At 47.5% G+C, this 13,619-nt stretch overlaps 1 pseudogene across 1 annotated transcript in view; it reads right to left on the bottom strand.

The window, feature by feature from the left end:
* LOC311102451 (intersectin-2-like) overlaps positions 1 to 13,619 on the bottom strand; it is a 63,107-nt pseudogene that overhangs the window by 20,585 nt on the left and 28,903 nt on the right. The window contains exons 8-15 of the transcript XR_014615788.1: positions 12,874 to 13,016; positions 11,186 to 11,249; positions 10,908 to 11,045; positions 10,669 to 10,757; positions 10,078 to 10,338; positions 9,828 to 9,977; positions 5,866 to 6,006; positions 5,691 to 5,778 (exon numbers count right to left, since the gene is read on the bottom strand). The product of XR_014615788.1 is annotated as an intersectin-2-like (transcript). The remainder of the gene's footprint in view (positions 1 to 5,690; positions 5,779 to 5,865; positions 6,007 to 9,827; positions 9,978 to 10,077; positions 10,339 to 10,668; positions 10,758 to 10,907; positions 11,046 to 11,185; positions 11,250 to 12,873; positions 13,017 to 13,619) is intronic.

Raw genomic sequence — 13,619 nt, 5'->3', positions numbered from 1 at the left:
AAAGGTGTGGAGGCATTGGCTTGAGGGGGCTCAACACCCTTTCCTCATTTTGACTGACCACCGAAACCTGGAGTACATTCGGGCAGCTAGGAGACTGAACCCTCGCCAGGCTCGGTGGAACATGTTTCTAACCCGGTTTGTATTTAAGATCACGTACATCCCTGGGTCCCAGAACAGTAAGGCAGACGCCCTGTCCCGGCGGTATGACACAGAGGAGAGGTCCGTAGAGCCCACTTCCATACTGCCGGAGTCTTGTCTAGTGGCACCGGTAGTGTGGGAGGTCGATGCTGAAATCGAGCGGGCGTTGCGTACCGACCCTAGCCCTCCACAGTGTCCGGTGGGTCGGACGTACGTTCCGCTCGAGGTTCGGGATCGACTCATTTATTGGGCTCACACGTCACCCTCCTCTGGACATCCAGGTATTGGCCGGACAGTGCACTGCCTTAGCGCGAAGTACTGGTGGCCAACGTTAGCCAGGGATGTGAGGGTTTATGTCTCCTCCTGTTCGGTGTGCGCCCAGTGTAAGGCGCCCAGACATCTGCCCAGGGGTAAGTTACAACCCCTGCCCGTTCCACAACGACCCTGGTCTCACCTCTCGGTGGATTTTGTTACAGACCTTCCCCCCTCTCAGGGGAATACCACCATACTGGTCGTTGTGGATCGGTTCTCTAAAGCCTGTCGTCTTCTCCCAATGCCAGGTCTTCCTACTGCCTTGCAGACCGCTGAGGCACTCTTCACCCACGTCTTCCGGCATTATGGGGTACCCGAGGATATAGTGTCTGATCGAGGTCCCCAGTTCACCTCCCGAGTCTGGAGAGCGTTCATGGAGCGCTTGGGGGTCTCGGTGAGCCTTCCCTCGGGGTACCACCCGGAGAGTAATGGGCAGGTAGAACGAGTGAACCAGGATGTGGGTAGGTTTCTGAGGTCGTATTGCCAGGGCCGGCCGGAGGAGTGGACGAGGTATATTCCCTGGGCAGAGATGGCCCAGAACTCTCACCGCCACCCCTCCACCAACCTAACCCCTTTCCAATGTGTGTTGGGTTACCAGCCGGTTCTGGCACCGTGGCATCAGAGCCAGATCGAGGCCCCTGCGGTGGATGAGTGGGTAAGGAGCTCGGAGGAGACATGGAACGCTGCACACGTCCATCTGCAGCGGGCCATCCGTCGACAGAAGGCGAGCGCCGATCTCCACCGCAGTGAGGGGCCGGTGTACGCACCTGGAGATCGAGTCTGGCTCTCGACCAGAAACCTACCCCTCCGCCTGCCCTGCCGGAAGCTGGGTCGGCGGTTTGTGGGGCCTTTTAAAGTCCTGAGGAGATTGAACGAGGTGTGTTACAGGTTACTACTGCCTATTGAGTATAAGAATATTAACCCCTCGTTCCATGTGTCTCTTCTCAGGCCGGTGGTAGCTGGTCCACTCCAGGAAGATGAGATTGCAGAGACTCCTCCGCCCCCACTGGACATCGAGGGGGCTCCGGCGTACACAGTTCGGTCCATCTTGGATTCGAGACGCCGGATGGGGGGTCTCCAATATCTTGTGGAGTGGGAGGGGTACGGCCCGGAGGAGCGGTGCTGGGTGCCGAGGAGGGACATCCTAGACCCGTCTCTCCTGACAGAGTTCCACCGTAGTCACCCTGCGCGCCCTGCTCCGCGTCCTCCTGGTCGTCCCCGAGGCCGGGGTCGGCGCACGGCTGGAGCCGTGCGTCAAGGGGGGGGGTACTGTCACGGTTTCGGCCGAGGCTGCTTCTCCTCCTTGCTCGGGCAGGCTTCGGCGGTCGTCGTCCCCGGAGTACTAGCTACCACCGTTGTATGTTTTCGATGTTCGTTTGGTTTTGTCTTAATGTTGTACACCTGTTGTCGTTTAGCGTTGATTATGTGTCCTTTAAGTTCTCGTTTTGTTTGTCAGGTGTTGTGTGTGATTGCGCTACCTGTCTACTGAGACAGTGTTTGGTTTTTCTCCGTTGTTGTAGGAGAGGTTTCCGCACGTGTGTGCGCGTTAGTTATTTCTTTGTTAGTTTACGCCTGTGTGCGTAATCGCTCGTCTCCGGGCTCCTTTTGGCTCGTGTTGTGTTTGGAGTACTAAAGTCTGTTGGACGAAGCTTCTGTGTCCTGCGCTTGATTCCTGCACCACATCCACATACAGCACTCTTGACAGACGGAGGCGAAGATTTACGTTCCAACAGGACAATGACCCCAAGCATACAGCCAAAGCAACACTGGAATGGCTTCAGAATAAGAATGTGAAAATCCTTGAGTGGCCCAGCCAAAGCACAGACTTGAATCCCATTGAAAATCTGTGGAAATACTTGAAGATTGCTGTTCACCGCCGCTCCCCATCTAAGTTAACAGAGCTTGAGAAAATCTGCAAATCCAGATGTGCAAAACTGATAGACGACTCAAAGCTGTAATAGCCGCCAAAGGTGCTTCTACAAAGTATTGACTGAAGAATGTGAATACTTATGTAAATTAGATATTTCTGTATTTGATTTTCAATAAATCACTTTGTCATTATGGGGTATTGTGTGTTGATGGGTGAGAAAAAAAATCAGGCTGTTTCAACAAAATGTGGAATAAGTCAAGGCGTATGAATACTTTATGAAGGCACTGTATGTCTTCAAACATGGCATCCTATTCAGTCATGTGAGATTGTCATGTTTGACTGAATGTGGAACATGGCCTAGTATAGCCCTATTATATACCCCAGTCCTACTGTATACCCCATCCCTACACCCTGGTATAGCCCTATACCCCATCCCTACACCCTAGTATAGACCTATACCCCACCCTACACCCTAGTATAGCCCTATACCCCATCCCTACACCCTAGTATAGCCCTATACCCCATCCATACACCCTATTATAGCCCTATACCCCATCCATACACCCTAGTATAGACCTATACCCCACCCTACACCCTAGTATAGCCCTATACCCCATCCCTACACCCTAGTATAGCCCTATACCCCATCCATACACCCTATTATAGCCCTATACCCCATCCATACACCCTAGTATAGCCCTATACCCCATCCCTACACCCTAGTATAGACCTATACCCCACCCTACACCCTAGTATAGCCCTATACCCCATCCCTACACCCTAGTATAGCCCTATACCCCATCCATACACCCTATTATAGCCCTATACCCCATCCATACACCCTAGTATAGCCCTATACCCCATCCCTACACCCTAGTATAGCCCTATACCCCATCCATACACCCTAGTATAGCCCTATACCCCATCCATACACCCTAGTATAGCCCTATACCCCATCCCTACACCCTGGTATAGCCCTATACCCCATCCATACACCCTAGTATAGCCCTATACCCCATCCCTACACCCTAGTATAGCCCTATACCCCATCCATACACCCTAGTATAGCCCTATACCCCATCCATACACCCTAGTATAGCCCTATACCCCATCCATACACCCTAGTATAGCCCTATACCCCATCCATACACCCTAGTATAGCCATATACGCCATCCATACACCCTAGTATAGCCCTATACCCCATCCATACACCCTAGTATAGCCCTATACCCCATCCATACACCCTAGTATAGCCCTATACCCCATCCCTACACCCTAGTATAGACCTATACCCCATCCCTACACCCTAGTATAGCCCTATACCCCATCCATACACCCTAGTATAGCCCTATACCCCATCCATACACCCTAGTATAGCCCTATACCCCATCCATACACCCTAGTATAGCCCTATACCCCATCCATACACCCTAGTATAGCCCTATACCCCATCCATACACCCTAGTATAGCCCTACACCCCATCCCTACACCCTAGTATAGCCCTATACCCCATCCCTACACCCTAGTATAGCCCTATACCCCATCCATACACCCTAGTATAGCCCTATACCCCATCCATACACCCTAGTATAGCCCTATACCCCATCCCTACACCCTAGTATAGCCCTATACCCCATCCCTACACCCTAGTATAGCCCTATACCCATCCCTACACCATAGTATAGCCCTATACCCCATCCATACACCCTAGTATAGACCTATACCCCATCCCTACACCCTAGTATAGCCCTATACCCCATCCATACACCCTAGTATAGCCCTATACCCCATCCCTACACCCTAGTATAGACCTATACCCCATCCATACACCCTAGTATAGCCCTATACCCCATCCATACACCCTGGCATAGCCCTATACCCCATCCCTACACCCTAGTATAGACCTATACCCCATCCCTACACCCTAGTATAGCCCTATACCCCATCCATACACCCTAGTATAGCCCTATACCCCATCCCTACACCCTAGTATAGACCTATACCCCATCCATACACCCTAGTATAGCCCTATACCCCATCCATACACCCTGGCATAGCCCTATACCCCATCCCTACACCCTAGTATAGACCTATACCCCATCCCTACACCCTAGTATAGCCCTATACCCCATCCATACACCCTAGTATAGCCCTATACCCCATCCATACACCCTAGTATAGCCCTATACCCCATCCCTACACCCTAGTATAGCCCTATAACCCATCCATACACCCTAGTATAGCCCTATCCCCATCCATACACCCTAGTATAGCCCTATACCCCATCCCTACACCCTAGTATAGCCCTATACCCCATCCATACACCCTAGTATAGCCCTATACCCCATCCATACACCCTAGTATAGCCCTATAACCCCTCCCCTACACCCTAGTATAGCCCTATACCCCATCCATACACCCTAGTATAGCCCTATACCCCATCCCTACACCCTAGTATAGACCTATACCCCATCCATACACCCTAGTATAGCCCTATACCCCATCCATACACCCTAGTATAGCCCTATACCCCATCCCTACACCCTAGTATAGCCCTATACCCCATCCATACACCCTGGTATAGCCCTATACCCCATCCCTACACCCTGGTATAGCCCTATACCCCATCCATACACCCTAGTATAGCCCTATACCCCATCCATACACCCTGGTATAGCCCTATACCCCATCCCTACACCCTAGTATAGCCCTATACCCCATCCCTACACCCTAGTATAGCCCTATACCCCATCCATACACCCTAGTATAGCCCTATACCCCATCCATACACCCTGGTATAGCCCTATACCCCATCCCTACACCCTAGTATAGCCCTATACCCCATCCATACACCCTAGTATAGCCCTATACCCCATCCATACACCCTAGTATAGCCCTATACCCCATCCATACACCCTATTATAGCCCTATACCCCCTCCCCTACACCCTAGTATAGCCCTATACCCCATCCCTACACCCTAGTATAGCCCTATACCCCATCCATACTCCCTAGTATAGCCCTATACCCCATCCATACACCCTAGTATAGCCCTATCCCCATCCATACACCCTAGTATAGCCCTATACCCCATCCATACACCCTAGCCTCCTGTAGCTCAGTTGGTAGAGCATGGCGCTTGCAACGCCAGGGTTGTGAGTTCGATTCCCATGGGGGGCCAGTATGAAAAATGTATGCACTCACTAACTAAGTCGCTCTGGATAAGAGCGTCTACTAAATGACTAAAATGTAAAATGTAGTATAGCCCTACACCGCAGCCCTACACCCTAGTATAGCCCTATACCCTAGTATAGCCCTACACCGCAGCCCTACACCCCAGCCTAACTTAGCCCCAGTCTCAGTCGGTACCTGGCAGGTTGTTGAGGGCCATGTTCCTCAGTTTGTCACTGAGCCTCTGCTGTTCTGGAGTCAGCTGGGACAGCTTCCTCTGGTACTCCTGAAGCACAGGAGTAGGAAACGCATCATCAGGAGGGGACATCAGACAGAAAGACAGAAAGACAGAGAGAAAGACTGACAGACACACCTCTAGTTGTCTCTGCAGGGAGTTGATGTCCTGTCTGGCTGTGTCTCGTCTCTGGTTGGCCAGCTCCAGCTCGCTACGTTGCACCTTCCTTTTACTCTGAGCATCCCGCAGCCGCTCAGAGATCTGCCTCTGTTTGTTACCCTGGGAGAGAGAGAGACATACAGCCGCTCAGAGATCTGCCTCTGTTTGTTACCCTGGGAGAGAGATAAATACAGATGTAAGATCTTAATTTGACCCTTTCCTCGCAGGAGAGTATTTCCGTCTGCAATAAAGCCCTTTTGTGGAAAGAAAAAACGTATTCTGACTGGCTGGGCCTGGCTCCCCAGTGGGTGGGCCTATGCCCTCCCAGCCCCACCCATGGCTGCGCCCCTGCCCAGTCATGTGAAATCCATAGATTAGGGCCTAATTTATTTATTTCAATTGACTGATTTCCTTCAATGAACTGTAACTCAGTAAAATCTTTGAAATTGTTGCATGTTGCGTTTATATTTTTGTTCAGTGTACATACACAATACAGTAATGTACCTACATAGTACCTTGTGTAGGCTATGTGTAGGCTACAGTGTGTCTCGTGTGAATTCTTATGTGGATTATAATACATTTACATATTTATATGGAATAAATGTATTTTTGTAATGAAAAATCAGTTTTAATTGTTTTATTATATGTTGAAGGCAAGAAATAGGCAGATTAAACGATTGCTTTCCTCAATGCCTGTGTGGTCCAGTGGTTACTGTCACCAAAGTCGGCACTGGTTCAAATCCAGCCCTGTAACTAATCCATTAACGTCTATTTTTGACGCAATAATTCCGCGTGGTGACAGGGTTAAAACAGAAACAACTCAAAAAAGGTTAACAGTTTAAGCATTAATTCCGAGCGGTTATGGTTAGGGCAAGGCTTAAAACAACATAACAGCGCGCTTATGTATCATCAGTATTCTGGTGCTTGCTGAAGTATTGTGAACTGCCGTAGCACAGTGGTCCAAGCGGCACGCTCCGAGCCTCGTGAGTTCATGCCCAGTGCGGGGCGATATAGTAACCAGCCCGAGTCTACATTATGCCCACAAATTCATTGCATTTATTTAAATGTTTTCAAGTAGTAAAACGAATAGTCTGATAATGTAAACATGAAAGAAAAGTGTCTCAGCCTCAACGAAATCGTCTTTGGATAGGTTCAAGTGCATAAACATCTTGACAGCTTTACGAAATGAAATACTAAAAGCCACACAATACAGGCTTTCGATCCACACCAAAGACCAGAACTATATTGACAAATTATACATAGCCTAACTATAAAACGTGGCCGAATATCCACACTGGAGGAAAGTGTATTGTTCTACGGTAGTCCTACATGTGTCAATCAACTGATGGGCCAATCAGCTCATCAACTCAGCCAGGGGAAACAAACAGTTGCCTATTATCGGTTTTCACACCTTTCATTGATAGGCTAGGGGTAAATAATAAAAATAACAAAGGGGCCTATTGCAACCATCGATGTCACTAAGATTATCGACAGCTGATGTCTTGTTAAATCATCAATACACGCTAAATTGACCAGCACAGCTGATCTCACTTGCAACCATTATTGGTTTGCCCTCTGCTTGGTATTGTAATCGGAACAAATGTGTCATTTTTTTTTAACAGACTAAGGGCAATTTATCTATTTAACAAGCATTCTGTCCAATATAAATAAAGTATTTCCTCGTCTACCGGCAAATCTACTGTGGCAATTTACCCAACACTTTGTATGAATGTTAACTAATGTTGGTGTAGCCTACTGACTTATTAACTTATTGGTTTCCTATTTATGTTATCCAAAAGTGTCTGGAATGGTCATTTATTATGAAGATCGGGGGTAAACATTTTAAATGTGTAAATAAATCGAGTCAAATGGGGGGATTTACTTATTTGTGCCAGAAGGGCGTGGGCCGGAATCGAACCCACGCCGACATGATAGACCTATATGTGCGCTGAAGGCAGCAACCCAGTGCTTCATTTCTAAATCGGGAGGTACCAGGAAAAGAAAGTGAGCGCGAGAGGGGGGTGACCTGGGGAGCTTTGAGGTGTCGGAATGCATAATATATATATATTTTTAAAACATTTATAATAAAGCATTGCATCCATATCATCACATTTGCGTAGTGGCATAGAGTAGAGGCACTTACAGAAGTTGCACAAATTGTAGCCTAGGGACAACTGGGAAATACTTTGTAAAACAATATCTGGAAGTTAATCAAATATTTTGGTAGCCTACAGCAGACATATTTGAGTCTTCTCTTTTCAGCAGGAGCCATTTGTTTTCCAACGATTGTATTTGAAATATTGCGAAAGGCCAGTTTTGTCTACATGCTGTGTGTTGACTGACAGATGTACTGCTCATTCCCGACTGTAGGCTAGGCCTTGTTATTGGGCTACACTCCACATCTAGGCTATTTTTAAAAGAAGCTATGTATCCTCTCTGGCTACATGTTAGGCTTCCTCATGGTGTAGTAGGATATTCTGAATGATTTCATTTATTTCTGAACAGACAACAGTAACTCTATAACTTTGGCAAATGTATTTTAATTTATCACGCGTGCTGCAGCTCCTCCAGAACCCTTTGTGTGGCTCTATAAGGAAATAAATGATGAAATGCAACGCTGGAGGGATGAGAGTTGCAGGCTCATGTCTATCAGAGCAGAGAGGGGGAGAGATCATAGAAAGTGAATCTCATTCTAGTTCTGTGAGAGATATACAGGCGTGCTTCTCACACAGCCACGCGACGTGATGGTCTCAAACATAGGTTGCAATGTTGCTCAAACCATAAGCCCGGGCCGGCCCAACCCAACCCGAATCAACAAATATTGTAAAGTAAAACAAGAGAGAAAGGCTTTTGCCATGAACCGGCCATCACCGGCGAGTGAGCTGCGCATCATTGGGTGAGTTAGTGAAACTGGAAAGCTTTTGAAGGACTTTAATTTTCCTCAATAGTTTAGATGGAGTTTAAGGGAGGTGATATGTTTGTTTTGATTAATCTTGTTGTATTGACATAATTTATTGTATGTTCATGTTCACAGGGCTCCCTTGCAAATGAGACCCTGGTCTCAATGTGACCCACCCTGTAGAAATAAAATAATTTTTACATTGCAAAAAGGTGACAATAATTGTTCTTCATGCCGTGAGAGGTACAAAACAGGAACGAAACAGTCCAAAACGGAGAGGTGCCGGATCCTGTTCCGGCAGGATCTGGCTCAAATGAAGCACTGCAGCAGCCCTAAGCACTAGACCACCCCAGGCCACGACTGAGCTCAATGTTGACCTTAGAATACACTTGACACTTGTATGTCGTAGCCTAGAGGAGACCAATATCTATCTTGTGTTATTAAGCTACATAAAACGACGATTGTTACTGTGTATGGCTGCGTTTATGATTTTTTGTACAATTGAATGTTGCAATAAGACCTAGCGTTTGAGCGAGATATCAATTATTTTGATAGCAAGCCGGATCCCAATGACTCGACTGTCCCCACATGGAGAGAAAGAGAACTGCTCATTTTCAGGGACTCACCGGGCTCATTTGAATTTCCTGATGTGATCACCGGGCTCATTTGAATTTCCTGATGTGATCAAGTTAAGATCCGACATCTGTACAGCCGCTCAGAGATCTGCCGGTGTTTGTTATTCTTGGTCAGGTACAGTGACCATAGTGTTGGGATTCTAGTTGATTAGGAGCTCCAATAGAGAAACAAACAAGATAATGACTAAGTGAGAGAGAGAGTGTGTGTGTGTGTGGTGGCAGGTAACCTAGCTGTTAAGAGCGTAGGCCCAGTAACCCAAAGGTCACCGCTTCCAATCTCCCAGCCCACTTCATCAAAGATCTGTCCATGTGACCACGAGCAAGGCACTTAACCCTAATTGCTTCTGTAAGTGGCTCTGGATAAGAGCGTCTGCTAAATGACTCAAATGTATGTGTGTGAGTCTCACCACTGCCTCCAGCTCCATCTCCAGACTCCTCTTCCTGGCCTTTAGTTTGCTGACGTCTTCCTGTTCCTGACTCTTCTGGCTCTGTAGCTCTCCTCTCCTCCTCCTCTCCAGCTCCTCCTTCCTCTGGCGCTCCAACTCACGCTGCGCCGCCTGGGGAACACACACACGGTCACATAAGAACCCACACGGACGGACTCACTCATACTGAGATTGAGAATGCCCTGGCCCATGATAGAACATGCATCTTTACCTCTTTTATCTCCAGCTCCTTTAGCCTCTCCTCCTCTTTCTGTCTCTCCAGCTCCCTCTGCCGCTCCAGCCTCCTCCTCCTCCTTCCTCCTTCTCTCCTCTTGCTCCCTGGCCTCCCTCTCTCTCTCTCTCGCTCCTCTCTCTCCTTCTGCTGGCGTTTCTCCTCCTCTCTCCTCTGTGCATCCTGAAGAGCCCGTCTTCTTTTTCTCCAGCTCCGCGTTCCCTCGCTCCAGGTTAGCCTTGAACTTATCCTCAAACGACACTGTGAAGGAGGGAGGGATGGAGAGAGAGAGAGAGAGAGAGAGAGGGAGAGAGAGAGAGAGAGAGAGAGAGAGAGAGAGAGAGAGAGAGAGAGAGAGAGAGAGAGAGAGGAGAGAGAGAGAGAGAGAGAGAGAGAGAGGGAGAGAGAGAGAGAGAGAGAGAGAGAGAAGAGAGAGAGAGAGAGAGAGAGAGAGAGAGAGAGAGAGAGAGAGAGAGAGAGAGAGAGAGAGAGAGAGAAACAAACAGTCAGTCTAGTCATTAAATGTACACGGATTCATTTAAGGGCTATAGTCATTTGTGTGTGTGTATGTGTGTGTGTGTGTGTACGTACAGTTGCTTTTTGTTTTCTGTGGTGGCTCAGCCTCCAGTTCTTCAGTGATGCCAGCATGGAGAGAGAAACTGGTCCCATTCACAGAACCCCTACAAGAAAAAGTCAGTGTGAGAGTGTGTGACAGTGTTTGTGAGTGTGTGTATGTGTGTGTGTGTGAGAGTGTGTTTGAGTGTGTGTGAGTGAGATTTAGTGAGAGTGTGTGAGAGTGTGTGAGAGTGTGTGTGAGTGTGTATGTGCACCTCTGTGATCGTAGTATTAGTTCTGTTGGTAGTGTGAGAGGTAAGGGTTGTCCGTTCTTGGCCACGTCCACTAGATGCATGGCCAGAATAAACTCCTCTCCTCTTAACTTCCCATCCTTATCTACATCAGCCAGGGTCCTGACAGAGAACACACATACAGTTAGGTTCCTCCTTTGAAACACATGTTACTGTGGTCAAACTGTTCTTCTACAGGTACACTGTCTCTCTCTGTCTCATGATGATGATGATGATGATGATGATGATGAAGGTGTACTCACCAGATGGTAGCTAGCTGTGTCTGAGTGAGAAGAGTGGTTGCCATGGCATTCCTCACTTGCTGACCTGAAACACACAGAATAAAGCAACCTCAGTCCATTTCTCACTTACTTCCCTTGTAGAGTTTTTGCACAACCTTGATTGATTAAATTTGCCAGTTAAAAAAAGGACGCAGTATGCCAGTTTATCAACCTATCACAAGGTGCATCTTAAATGGTCAGCCGTTTTTATCTCAATATCAAATCATTTCTGGGTAACAATTAAGTATCTTACTGTGATTGTTTTCAATAAAAATGGTCAAAAATAAACAAAAATAGCTTCTTAGCAAGAGCAATTTCTCAAGCAAGATTTTTGCTAGGACTGTCTGGGAGTGGTCTGAGTGGGGAGGGGAAAATTGAAAATTAGCTGTTATTGACAGAGAGGTTTGGAATCTCTTAACTCATTTACCGAATGGTGATGTCCCAATGGAAGGTCAAAACTCCATCCCACCAAAACATGCTGAAATTTCAGGCGGTCTTTTCAAATAAAAGAGCATCAATCATAATTTTCACAATTTCACAGTATTATTCTAACCTCAGTGTGGAAATATACACTCAGTGGCCAGTTTATTAGGTACACCACCCCATTCACAAAAGTGGATCGCTCCTACAGACAGTGAGTCATGTGACCGTGGCTTGCTATATAAAGCAGGCAGACAGGTATTGAGGCATTCAGCTACTATTCGATTGAACGTTAGAATGGGCAAAACAAGTGACCTAAGCGACTGAGCGTGAAATGATCGTCGGTGCCAGGACTGCCGGTTCCAGTATCTCAGAAACTGCAGCCCTCCTGTGCTTTTCATGCATGACAGTGTCTAGGGTTTACCGAGAATAGTGCGACAAACAAAAAACATCCAGTCAGCAGCAGTCCTGTGGGCGAAAACAGCTAATTGATGAGAGAGGTCGAAGGAGAATGGGATGAATCATGCGGCCACAAACAGACAAATAATAATAATAATAATAATATGCCATTTAGCAGACGCTTTTATCCAAAGCGACTTACAGTCATGTGTGCATACATTTTTTTTACGTATGGGTGGTCCCGGGGATCGAACCCACTACCCTGGCGTTACAAGCGCCATGCTCTACCAATTGAGCTACAGAGGACCACAAACAGACAAATAACGTTGCAGTACAACAGTGGTGTGCAAAACGGCATCTTGGAAAGCACAACTCGTCTGTCCTTGTAACGGATGGGCTATTGCTGCAGACGACCAGGCCGGGTTCCACTCAAACAGCTAAAACAAGAAGAAGTGGCTCCAGTGGGCATGCGATCACCAACACTGGACAATTGAGGAGTGGAAAAACATTGCCTGGTCCGACGAATCAATTGGTGGCGGTGGTGTAGTGGTATGAGGAATGTTTTTCCTGGCACACGTTAGGTCCCTTGATACCAATTGAGGGTGTACCGAATTAACTGTATATAAAACACAGGAAAATCACATTTTTGACTGCACTGGGCCTTTAATAGTCTACTGTAGTCTCTTCCTTTCCTACACCAAGCTAACTACTACATTTACAGTAACCATCTCTCATACAGCTGCATTATCCAGAGTTACCCACCTGCCTGGGAAGTAAACTACATTACCCATAGCCACCCTCCTGTCGGACGGCCGCTCGTCTGTTTGCCTAAATTTCCCAGCAGCACCCACCTGTGAGGTATCCCGTCATGTGCTTGTCGAGGCTGTTAAACTGCTGTCTGTATTTGAGGCGCGAGGCGTGAGGCACGGCCCAGTCAGAGGGAGCGGTCTTAGGAGAACTACCTGCCAGGGAGGTGGTGGAGGACGAGTTGGAGCTGGGGACCAGAGAGAGAGATGGAGGTAGAGAGATGGAGGTAGAGAGATGGAGGGAGAGAGAGAGAGATGGAGGGAGAGAGAGAGAGATGGAGGGAGAGAGAGAGAGATGGAGGGAGAGAGAGAGAGATGGAGGGAGAGAGAGATGGAGGGAGAGAGAGATGGAGGGAGAGAGATGGAGGGAGAGAGAGAGAGATGGAGGGAGAGAGAGAGAGATGGAGGGAGAGAGAGAGATGGAGGGAGAGAGAGATGGAGGGAGAGAGAGATGGAGGGAGAGAGAGAGATGGAGGGAGAGAGAGATGGAGGGAGAGAGAGATGGAGGGAGAGAGATGGAGGGAGAGAGAGATGGCAGGAGAGAGAGATGGAGGGAGAGAGAGATGGAGGGAGAGAGAGATGGAGGGAGAGAGATGGAGGGAGAGAGAGAGAAAAGGGAAAGGGAGAAAGAGATCATACAATAGAAATATAGAAATATAGAAATAGAAATATAGAAATATAGAAATAGAAATATAGAAATATAGAAATAGAAATATAGAAATAGAAATATAGAAATATAGAAATAGAAATAGAAATATAGAAATATAGAAATATAGAAATATAGAAATAGA

Source organism: Coregonus lavaretus (assembly GCF_964263955.1).
Source record: "Coregonus lavaretus genome assembly, chromosome: 27".
Lineage (NCBI taxonomy): Eukaryota > Metazoa > Chordata > Actinopteri > Salmoniformes > Salmonidae > Coregonus > Coregonus lavaretus.
This window is presented reverse-complemented; position numbering and strand designations above follow the sequence as displayed.